Source organism: Amblyraja radiata, chromosome 38, assembly GCF_010909765.2.
Source record: "Amblyraja radiata isolate CabotCenter1 chromosome 38, sAmbRad1.1.pri, whole genome shotgun sequence".
NCBI lineage: Eukaryota > Metazoa > Chordata > Chondrichthyes > Rajiformes > Rajidae > Amblyraja > Amblyraja radiata.
In genome coordinates, this window is record NC_045993.1 from 12,341,047 (window position 1) to 12,353,523 (window position 12,477).

The window sequence follows — 12,477 nt, forward strand, 5'->3', positions numbered from 1 at the left end:
GGGAGGGGAAAGAAGGGAGGGGGGGGAGGGGGAAAGAAGGGAGGGAGGGGGAAAGAAGGGAGGGGGGAGGGGAAAGAAGGGAGGGGGGGGAGGGGGAAAGAAGGGAGGGGGGGGAGGGGGAAAGAAGGGAGGGAGGGAGGGAGGGGGAGGAAGCGAAGGGGGGAGGGGGGGAGGGAAATAAGGGGGAAGGCAGGGAGTGGAAGAGTGGGAGGGGGAGAGAAGAAGGGGGGGGTAAAAGCGAGGGAGAAAGGGAGGGAAATAAGGGGGGAGTGAAAGAGAGGGAAGGGGAGAGGAGAAGGGAGGGGGAAGAAGCGAGGGAGAGCGGGAGGGAAAAAGGAGGGAAATCAGGGAGTGGAAGGGAGGGGGGGGGGGTGGGAGAAAGGAGAAGGGGAGGGAGCAGAGAGGAGGGAGGGAGAGAATGCACTACGTTTGTGGGAGCGAGCCCAGTGTAGCTCGGAGCGGGGTCCGGGAACCATCGCCTGTCCCTTCCACCGCTGGAAGAGATCAGACCCGTCTCAGTCTCGCCCGAACAGTGAGCACCAATTCCCCTTCACCCCCTCCCCTCCCTTCCCTTCCCTTCCCCCAGCTTCTTGGACACCTGACTCTCCCCTCGACGCCCGCCCTGTCATTGGGAACTTTGAAATATCCGCACATCTATCTATCTATCTCCTCGCAGCCCCTGTAGCTCCGGCATTGCCCGGCACGGTGACAGGCAGCGATCGGGGTTCTCTCCTCCCTCCCCCATCTGTCTGTAGACAGAAGAAGCTCTCCCCTTCTACCTTCATTCAACAAGGGCACAGGACGCAAGGTGACTCGTGGACGGTGGGTCGGTCCTCTGCCGGGGAACCGTGGCTCACGGCCCCGCACACAGGTAAGGGTGGCCGGTGATCGCGACCTTGGATAGCCCCCTCCTCTCCCCTCCCCTCTCCAGCCCGGGACTCGAAAGCCCACCCGCCCACAACCACTGCTTCATTCAGCGACCCCCGGCAGCTGGCTGTGAGCACAGCGCCAACGCCAAACGCTTTAACGGATGAGACCTAAATCACACTGCTTGTAGTCGGCTCGCGATTTGACATTTGCAGAATTAAACCCAATAATTCCATATTAACTGGACTCCCAGTCAATTCCCGATTCCAATTAATCCAGAATTAATCGGGGGGGGAAAAATCTGAGTCCTTCCAGGAATTTCATAACACATTTTATATTCAATCCAGACTCCCGTTTAAATTCGAGAGACCACCTCCAGTTTAAATTCTAGAGACAACCTCCAGTTTAAATTCGAGAGACCACCTCCAGTTTAAATTCTAGAGACCACCTCCAGTTTAAATTCTAGAGACCACCTCCAGTTTAAATTCTAGAGACAACCTCCAGTTTAAATTCGAGAGACAACCTCCAGTTTAAATTCGAGAGACCACCTCCAGTTTAAATTCTAGAGACCACCTCCAGTTTAAATTCTAGAGACAACCTCCAGTTTAAATTCGAGAGACAACCTCCAGTTTAAATTCGAGAGACCACCTCCAGTTTAAATTCTAGAGACCACCTCCAGTTTAAATTCCATTTGGAATATTTTGCAGGACCAAGATACCAAGAAACCTGTCTCCAGAATGTTTGAATCGTAGAAGATGGCAAATTGGTTTTTAAATAGTTTTTTTTAAATGGAAGGTTCAGCGATATTTCGGGACGTACATTATCGTGAAATATGATTTCAGCATCGAATTGCATTTTGTATCCAGGCGGTGTTCTATATCAATGTATAAGACTTTGCTAAACCCATTCTGACTTGTCAGTTATAATTTAGATTTTAATAATGTCCCCTGGAATTTGAGCCCATCACCTGAAAGGCACAATTTCTTTCAGTTTATCACTTAAAGGATAGCATGAAGTCTCCCTTCTTGATAGGAAAGAATCCAACTTCCTACAGCGTTGAGCAGCCGATCACGGGATTGTGGAGCTACATCAATGCAGCAGTTCACTGCTCTACCTGCCGCCTCTGGCGCTGATGCAATAGATGAATGCAGCAAAACCCCTGGATCACTTTCTTGGCCAGCGCTTTGCTCGGTCGGGGTACCCCCTTCTCCCTTCGAGTCGCCTCCCCCATGCTGACTGGTGAGCAGCTAGCCACACTGCATTGCATCCATTTACCCTGGGGAGGTGCGACTTTTAGACACCAGGGACTGCCCGATGCTGGTTTACACAAAACAGGCACAAAGTGCTGGGGTAACTCAGCGGGTCGGGCAGCGTCTCTGGAGATGTGCAGGAAGGAACTGCAGATGCTGGTTTGTACCGAAGATGGATACCCCCTGGAGTAACTCAGGGGGTCAGGCAGAATCTCTGGAGAATATGGATGGATGGGTGACATTTCTTCAGTCTGAAGAAATGTCACCCATTCCTTCTCTCCAGAGATGCTTGCTACCTGTCCCGCTGAGTTACTCCAGCTTTTTGTGTGTCTATCTTTGGTTTAAACCAGCATCTGCAGTTCCTTCCTGCACATCTCCAGAGATGCTGCCTGACCCGCTGAGTTACTCCAGCATTTTGTGTCTATCTTTGGTTTAAACCAGCATCTGCAGTTCCTTCCTACGTATTTTATGGTTGAGGTGTATTTACACTAAATTGACGGGTAGATAGGCCCTAGAGCGGTAGAACAGCGCCAGAGACCCGGGTTCGATCCTGTCTACCGGTGCTGTCTGTACGGAGTTTGTGCGTTCTCCCCGTGACCGCGTGGGTTTTCTCCGGGTTCTCCGGATTCCTCCCACACTCCAAAGACGCACAGGTTTGTAGGGTTCATTGGCTTCGATAAGAATAGTAAATTGCCCCTAGTGTGTGTAGGATGGTGCTAGTGTTCGGGGATCGCTGGTCGGCGCGGAATCGGTGGGCCGAAGGGCCTGTTTCCCCGCTGTATCTCTGAACTAAACAGAGAAAATGGATGCACAAGGGAGCGGGGACGTTGGGACATTCAAGGAGGAAAAGAGAATGCAATGGGGGGGGGGGGGGGGGGACCAAGGTGATCTAAACAGAATACAAGAAGGGTCCTTCGCTCCATAGATGCTGCCTCACCCGCTGAGTTTCTCCAGCATTTTTGTCTACCCACAAGAACAATGTATGTACTATATGTAAACAAAAAGGGAGTAGTTATTATCTGGAGAGAAGGGTTGTTCCTGAGAGGTAACATATTAAATCCCTTGGAAAGGAACTGCAGACTCTATAAGGAACTAATATTGATTTATCTAACCTCAAGTAATCATTGCACCCCCCCCCCCCCCCCCCTCTCGGTCCCTCCCCCATCCAAGTCATTGTACTAACTTCAAAGTAGAGAAAAATGCTGGAGAAACTCAGCGGGTGAGGCAGCATCTATGAAGCGAAGGAAATAGGCAACGTTTCGTCCCGAAACGTTGCCTATTTCTTTCGCTCCATAGATGCTGCCTCACCCGCTGAGTTTCCCCAGCATTTTTCCCCTACCTTTGATTTTCCAGCATCTGCAGTTCCTTCTTAAACGTACCAACTTCAAAGTCGTTTTGATTAGTCTCATTGTCTGTAACTCGTTCACACCTAGTCCACGGCTAACAATAGCCTTTATCATTGTTACCTTTTGTGCATATCATTCATTCATTTGTTCTATATCTCGCTGCATCACCATCTCTGCTCTCTCTGCATCATCATCCATTCCTCTTGCTTCCCTTTTAACCTAACTCTTGACTGAAGAAGTCTCGACCCGAAACGTCGCCTATTTCCTTTGCTCCATAAATGCTGCTGCACCCGCTGAGTTTCTCCAGCATTTTTCTGTATCTTGAGTCTGAAGAAGTCTCGACCCGAAACGTCACCTATTTCCTCTCTCCAGAGATGCTGCCTGACCTGCTGAGTTACTCCAGGTTTTTTTTGTCTATCTTCAAGCTCTGGATGCTTTCAAGAGAGAGCTAGATAGGGCTCTTAAAGATAGCGGAGTCAGGGGATATGGGGAGAAGGCAGGAACACGGTACTGATTGGGGATGATCAGCCATGATCACATTGAATGGGGGTGCTGGCTCGAAGGGTCGAATGGCCTACTCCTGCACCTAATCTCTGGAACTCTCTGCCACAGAAGGTAGTTGAGGCTAGTTCATTGGCTATATTTAAGAGGGAGTTAGATGTGGCCCTTGTGGCTAAAGGGATTCAGATTCAGATCAGATTCAGATTCAACTTTAATTGTCATTGTCAGTGTACAGTACAGAGACAACGAAATGCAGTTAGCATCTCCCTGGAAGAGCGACATAGAATATGATTTTGTCTACCCACAAGAACAATGTATGTACTATATGTAAGCAATAAGGGAGTAGTTATTATCTGGAGAGAAGGACTGTTCCTGATCAGGGGGCATGGAGACAAGGCAGGTACAGGATACTGAGTTGGATGATCAGCCATGATCATATTGAATGGCGGTGCAAGCTCGAAGGGCCGAATGGCCTACTCCTGCACCTATTTTCTATGTTTCTATTGTCTATTCAATCCGTTTGGCCAGAATTACGAGGCAGTCACATGAGAGGACAGATTCCATGGGCCATCGAACAGCAAATGGGAGATACAGGAGCAAATCTGCTGGAGGATACAGATAGGTCGGCTTTGCGTAAAGAAAATGCATTACCTGCTCCAAAAATCATAAAGAAAGCAGCAGACGCAGAAAATCTGAGCTAAAAATAGAAAATGCTGGAACTTAGCAGGTCAGGAAGCATCTGCGGAATAACAAACAGAATTAATGATTTAGTTTGACAAAGCCTCGTCTTTCCTGAATCGTTAATTCTGTGCAGCGTTCCAAAAGATGTGCAGGAACGGAGGTGGCTGGGTGTAGACGAGGGCCAGGGTTTGCTGGATGAACTCATCAATGGTTTGAAGGACACAGCATGGAAACAGGCCCTTCGTCCCACCGAGTCCCTACCGACCATCGATCACCCGTTCACACTGGTTCTATGTTATTCCACTTTCTCATCCACTCCCTACACACCAGGGGCAATTTCTAGAGGTCAATCTACCGACAAACCTGCACGTCTTTGGGATGTGGGGTTAAAAGTGTTTCCCCATTTAGAACGGAGACGACGAAACACTTTTTCTCACAGAGAGGGGTGAGTCTGTGGAATTCTCTGCCTCAGAGGGCGGTGGAGGCAGGTTCTCTGGATACTTTCAAGAGAGCTAGATAGGGCTCTTAAGAATAGCGGAGTCAGGGGATATGGGGAGAAGGCAGGAATGGGGTACTGATTGGGGATGATCAGCCATGATCACATTGAATGGTGGTGCTGGCTCGAAGGGCCGAATGGCCTACTCCTGCACCTATTGTCTATTGTCTATGGTCTATCACCCGTAGTCAGGACTCTTCTTCCCCGAAACGTCACCCATTCCTTTTCTCCAGAGATGCTCTCTATCCCGCTGAGTTACTCCAGCATTTTGTGTCTATCTTCGGTTTAAACCAGCATCCGCAGTTCCTTCCTACACAACAGCTGGGAAGAAAGGTTCCCAGTAGCCGGAGGAGACCCACCTGGTCACAGGGAGAACATTGCAAACTCCATACAGGCAACATCCAAAGTCGGAATCGAACATTGGTGTCTGGCTCCATAAGGCAGCTGCTCCACCAACTGTGCCAGTCTGCTTCCCTAGTTCAGAGATGTAGCATGGAAACAGGCCCTTCGGCCTACTGAGTCCACGCTGTCCTTCGATCACCCGTTCACACTCGTTCTGTTATCCTGCATTTTGGGACCAGAGATACCTGAAGGGTCACCCCCAAGCAGTTATCTCCAGGGACATAGAACATAGAACAGTGCAGCAGCACTGGAACAGGCCCTTTGGCCCACCATGTCTGTGCTGAACAAGATGCCAAGTTAAATTAATTTCCTATGAATGAATGAATGAATGAATGAATGAATGAATGAATGAATGAATGAATGAATGAATGATTCCATAGTGGGAGAGTCTTGGACCAGAGATCACAGCCTCAGAATTAAAGGACGTTCCTTTAGGAAGGAGATGAGGAGGAATTTCTTTAGTCAGAGGGTGGTGGATCTGTGGAATTTTTTGCCACAGAAGGCTGTGGAGGCCGTCAATTGATATTTTTAAGGCAGAGATAGATAAATTCTTGATTTGTTTGGGTGTCGGGGGTTATGGGGAGAAGACAGGAGAATGGGGTTATGGGGGAGAGATAGACCAGCCATGATTGAACGGCGGAGTGGACTTGAGTAGATTGAATGGCAGAGTGGGGTGGCCTAATTCTGCTCCGATCACTTTGGAATTCTTGAATGAATAAATGAATGATATTTTATAGTCACATGTGACTGGTCACAGTGATATTCTTTGTTGCGTGCACGTGATCCATATTCCTCCATTCTCAGCAGAGCTCCGTTGTAACTGGAAGCACAATGAAACAGGGAAGTAATGTTGAACCTGTGTAACCCACAGGAGAGGTGACAATTGGAGTGGCGCATCCATTTGTGATCTCCACACCTCAGGAAGGTCATGATCTCATGAAGGACCAAGGGAGGGTGCAGTAATACCTACTGGATTGGTTCCAGGGATGAGGGGCTCAGATGTATGCCGAGACTGGAGAAACTGAGGCTATTATGGAGGGAGCTGAGGAGCTTGAGCGGAGGAAGAATAAATAGAGGAAAGCTCCGACAAATGGGTTTGTAGGTCAATTGACCTCGAAGGTTGCCTGTAATGTGTAGGGAGTGGATGAGAAAGCGGGATAACATGGAACTCATGTGAATGGGCGATCTATGGTCAGCGTGGACTCAAAGTCTGTTTTAGTTACGTTAATAGATACAGACCTTTGGCCCACCGAGCCGCGTTGACCAATGATCATCCGTACACTATTCACTCCTACACACTAGGGGCAATTTGCAGAAGCCAATTAACCTACAAACCTGCAGGTCTGAGGGATGTGGGAGGAAACCAATTCACCCGGAGGAAACCTACACGGTCACGGGGAGAATGTACTAACTCCGTACAGACGGCACCCAAAGTCAGGATTGAACCCTGGTCTCTGGTGCTGTAATATCCCCTGTCCCACTTAGGAAACCTGAATGGAAACCTCTGGAGACTTTGCGCCCCACCCAAGGTTTCCATGCGGTTCCCGGAGGTTGCAGGTGGTTGCCGGAGGTTGCAGGTAGTGGAAGCAGGTAGGAAGACTGACAAAAACCTCCGGGAACCGCACGGAAACCTTGGGTGGGGCGCAAAGTCTCCAGAGGTTTCCGTTCAGGATTCCTAAGTGGGACAGGGGCATTAAGGCAGCAACTCTACCACTGCGCCACCCACAGTTTCCTCTGCTGTACCTCTAAACTAAACTCTACCTCATCGAGTCAAGGACTAGGGGGGGGGAAAGTGGAAAGTTTTGATCAAAATGCGCTGAGAAAATAAGAGGGAAAATCCTTTTCTAAAGTTAGAAAGTTGATACAGTCTGCAGTTGCCTGCCTTCACCAACTGGGGCTTTAAAAAACTATTTCGTTTAGATTAGTTTGGAGATAATGCGTAGAAACAGGCCCTTCGGCCCACTGAGTCCGCAGCGACCAGCGATCCCTGCACATTAACACCACCCTACACACACTAGAGACAATTTTATATTTACACCAAGCCAATTAACCTGCAAACCTGCACGTCTTTCACACAGAGAGTGGTGAATCTGTGGAACTCTCTGCCACAGAAGGTAGTTGAGGCCAGTTCATTGGCTATATTTAAGAGGGAGTTAGATGTGGCCCTTGTAGCTAAAGGGATCAGGGGGTATGGAGAGAAGGCAGGTACAGGATACCGAGTTGGATGATCAGCCATGATCATATTGAATGGCTCGAAGGGCCGAATGGCCTACTCCTGCACCTATTTTCTATGTTTCTATGTCTTGGGGATGCGAGAGGAAACCGGAGCACCCGGAGGAAACCCACAGGGTCACGGGGAGAACATACAAACTCCGTACAAACCCGTACGTCTTTGGATGGAGTGTGGGAGGAAACTGAGGATCTCGGAGAAAACCCACGCAGGTCACGGGGAGAGCGTACTAACTCCACACAGACAGTATCCATAGTCAGGATCAATCACGGGTCTCTGGCACTGTGAGGCAATAGCTCTACCGCTGCGTCACTGTGCCGTCCTAATTGAATTGGCATTTAAAGGCAGATAATTAGCAGGGCTCTGGGGCAGAAGCAGGTGCTAGAACTGATGAGATTGCTCAAGTAGAATAGTGACAAGCCTCAATGGGCTGAGTGGTTGCTGTCAGTGATGTAACAGTCCCGACGTCCCAACAAAATCTTCCAGCCTTCACAAACCATTCTTATCGCTAAGTGTTTTGCTTTGATGCACAAGTTGTTGATGAGCATTTATTGGTATGCAAGCCATCGCTCCATCTTGTCATCTTCTGCATTTAGAATGTCATTCTTTCTGATAAGTACCTTCAAAATACAATCAATTTTAATTAAAAGTAATGTGTAGGAAGGAGCTACAGATGCTGGTTTATACCGAAGATAGACACAAAAAGCTGGAGTAACTGCGGCTCAGGCAACATCTCTGGCGAAACGGAATAGGTGATGTTTCCAGTTGGAACCCTTCTTCAGTGAGCGGCATGGTGGCGCAGCGGTAGAGTTGCACGCCAGAGACCCGGGTTCGATCCTGACTATGGGTGCTGTCTCTGCAGAGTTTATACGTTCTTCCCGTGACCTGCGTGGGTTATCTCCAGGAGCTCCAGTTTCCTCCCACACTCCAAAGATGTGCAGATCTGTAGGTTAATTGGCTTCGGTAAATTTCCCCAAGTGTGTGTAGGTTAGTGTTAGTGTGTGTGGATCACTGGTCAGTCCAGACTCGGTGGGCCAAAGGGCCTGTTTCCTTGCTGTATCTCTGAACCAAACTAAACCTCACCAATAAGTGACATTTCGAATCGGAACCCTTCTTCAAACTCGTCTGAAGATGGGTTCTGACCCGAAATGTCACCGATTCCTTTTCTCCAGAGATGCTGCCGAGATGCTCCTGACCAGCTGAGCGATTTCAGCTTTTTATGTCTATCTTAATTAAACGTACAATGGGAGTTCAACTTCAATCTTAAAATCACCTGCATATTCCAGTCCTAATTTCACCCTGTAACATATTTACGTTTTGTTAAAAAATTGTGAAAGTTTATCTCTTATTTTTGTCACCTTTCAAAATTCTTTAACCTCCCGGTTGGTTGCTCAGTGGACTTTAGGGTTGAGAATGATTCTCTTTGGAACTAACATCTGATAGTAAATGGTGTCAAAAAATGGGAAATTGACACCACAGAGACTGTAGGGTTTCAAGACAAAGGAGGAGAGGATGGAGGGGAGGAGAGATTCAGGGTGGGAATTCCAGAGCGGGGATGAGCACAGCTGCTAATGGTGTAGCAACTAAAACTGGGAACAGACACAAAGTGCTGGAGTAACTCGGCAGGTCAGGCAGCATCTCTGGAGGATGGATATGCGACCTTTCAGAAGAAGAAGTGTCGTGTCTGGTGAGGTACTCTACCATTTTGTGCTGTACGCAAGATTCCAGCGTCTGCAGCTCCTTGTGTTTACATCAGTCAGCTTTGGAGATGGGTGCGTCACAGGCATGGTTGTAGTTTTCTTTAAGAGATACTGCGTGGAAACAGGCTCTTCGGCCCATCGAGCTCACACTGTTATCCCATTTTTGCATCCTACATATTAGGGGCAATTTACCTACAAACCAACACATCTTTGGAATATGGGAGGAAACCAGAGCATCTGGAGAACAGGAAGAATTAGATTAGTTTAGTTTAGAGATACTAGGTGGAAACAGGTCCTTCGGCCCACCGGGTCTACGCCGAGCAGCGATCCCCACATACTAACACTATCCTGCGCACTAGGGACAATTTACAATTTGACCAAGCCAATTAACGCACGTCAAAGTGTGGGAGGAAACCGGAGCTCCCGGAGAAAACCCCCGCAGGTCATAGAAACAGAGATAGAAACATAGAAAATAGGTGCAGGAGTAGGTCATTCGGCCCTTCGAGCCTGCACCGCCATTCAATATGATCATGGCTGATCATCCAACTCAGTACCCTGTACCTGCCTTCTCTCCATACCCCCTGATCCCTTTAGCCACAAGGGCCACATCTAACTCCCTCTTAAATATAGCCAACGAACTGGCCTCAACTACCTTCTGTGGCAGAGAATTCCACAGATTCACCACTCTCTGTGTAAAAAATGATTTTCTCATCTCGGTCCTAAAAGACTTCCCTCTTATCCTTAAACTGTGACCCCTAGTTCTGGACTTCCCCAACATCGGGAATAATCTTCCTGCATCTAGCCTGTCCAACCCCTTAAGAATTTTGTAAGTTTCTATAAGATCCCCCCTCAATCTTCTAAATTCTAGCGAGTACAAGCCGAAAGGTCAAAGGTTCAAAGGTTCATTTATTGTCACATACACCAATTGGTGTAGTGAAATTCAAGTTGCCATTGCAGCACACACTAATAAGAATACAACACAACATTAAAGAAGAATTTAACATAAAACCATCCCCCCACAATGGTTCCCACTATGAGGGAAGGCACACATTCCAGTCCCCATCCCCTTGTCCACCCATAGTCAGGCCTATTGAGGCCTCCGCAGTCGCTGCTACAGGGCCCGATGTTTCAGGCCGTTCTCGCCAGGTGATGGTGCTCCGGCATCAGGAGAATAAACAAACTCTTCACAGACAGCACCCGTGGACAGGATCGAACCCAGGTCTCTGGCTCTGTGAGGCAGCAGCTCTACTGCTGTGTCCCAGTAGGGAGTAGGCAGCGATAAAGATGAGATGGTGGAGAACAGGGGCTTCTCTAAAGGTTTAGTTAAATTAGTGTATTCTCAAATGCAACGGGGTGCATTGGAAATCCTTGCATGTATGAAATTCATAGAGAACACGGTGTGCTTTACAATGATCGATACAACAAAAGAAACAACAAATCCAGAACACCAGAATGATGTAAATATGGTAATACAATCTGAAGTAGTGAAACATAAAATACTAAGTAGAGGTAGAGTTAAAAGTATGAGTAAATGTCAGCACCTCCGAGAAAGGGATGTGAAAGAGGCGATTGCTTCAACAGTGTGGTAGCAGTGTTTGGATTAAGGGTTTGGATACGCTAGAGGCAGGAAACATGTTCCTCATGTTGGGCGAGTCCAGAACCAGGGGCCCACAGTTTAAGAATAAGGGGTAAGCCATTTAGAACGGAGAGGAAAAACTTTTTCACACAGAGAGTTGTGAGTCTGTGGAATTCTCTGCCTCAGAGGGCGGTGGAGGCCGGTTCTCTGGATACTTTCAAGAGAGAGCTAGATAGGGTTTAAAGATAGCTGGGTCGGGGGATATTGGGAAAGGCAGGAATGGGGTACTGATTGGGGATGATCAGCCATGATCACATTGAATGGCGGCGCTGCCTCGAAGAGCCGAATGGCCTACTCCTGCACCTATTGTCTATTGTCAGTTGGAGAGAAGCTATTATAGAGTCAGGGCGATACAGTGGAGCTGGCGAGCTGGACCGCCGTAAGCTACATCTCCGGGCTGCGGGTTTGCGGAGCGGAGAGACGGCGTGCGTAGAGGCGGCAAGGCTGCAGTGAGGAGAGCGGTCGCCGACTTTAACATCTGGAGCCTAGGAGCGCCAAACCGGCGCGGCCTTGTCGGCTTCGGCAGCCGCGGGCTCCAACCAAGAAGCGGCCGTTCCAAGTGGCCCAGCCGCCGAAAGGACTCTCCCGACGCCGGGGCAAGACCACCCGGTGAGAACGGCCAGGGACATCGGGCCTCCGTAGAGGCAACTGCGGTGGCCCCAATAGGCCTGACTTTGGGGTGAACATGGGGTGGGGACTGGACATTGTGCCTTCCTCCACAGTGCTATCCACTGTGGGGGGATGATTTTTTTGTGTCTAACTGTAGTCCTGTAGGTCTGTGTCCAAGATGGCTGCCGTGAAGGGAGAGTGGACGCTGGCACGAATTGGTTGCCGCTGCTCTCTCTTCACACTGTGTTTTTGATTTTCTGTTTTTGGATTGAATTCTGTTTTTAATTTGTGTCATTGTGATGTCTTTAATTACTTGTTTTACTCCGATTATATGTTTTAATTTCGATTACTATGTAAGGTGTCCTTGAGATTTTGTATGAAAGGCGCCCATTAAATATAAAATTTATTATTATTATTATAGTGTGGAAAAAGCCCTTTGACCCAACTTGCCCACAATGACCAATGTGTCCCATCTACACTAGTCCCACCTGCCTGCATTTGGCCCCTATCCCTCTAAATCTTTCCTATCCATGTACCTGTCCAAATGTTTCTTAAACATTGCCTCAACTAACTCTTCCGTCAGCTTGCACCATACACCCACCATCCTTTATGTAAAAAAGTTACTCCTCAGGTTCCTATTAAATCTTTCCTTCCTCACCTTAAATCTATGTCCTCTAGTTATCGATCTCCCTAATCTGCTTCAGAGACCCTGTGCGTTTACCCAATCTATTCCTCCCATGATTTTCTATCCCTCTATAA

At 48.3% G+C, this 12,477-nt stretch overlaps 1 protein-coding gene across 2 annotated transcripts in view; it reads left to right on the forward strand.

Moving 5' to 3' along the window:
• The first annotated feature begins 578 nt into the window (after nt 1–578).
• Nucleotides 579–12,477, forward strand: part of rasd2 (RASD family member 2) — a 48,619-nt gene continuing 36,720 nt past the window's right edge. For both annotated transcript variants that reach the window (XM_033013276.1, XM_033013275.1), the window contains exon 1: nt 579–871. The gene's annotated coding sequence lies outside the window, so the exon portion shown is untranslated. The remainder of the gene's footprint in view (nt 872–12,477) is intronic.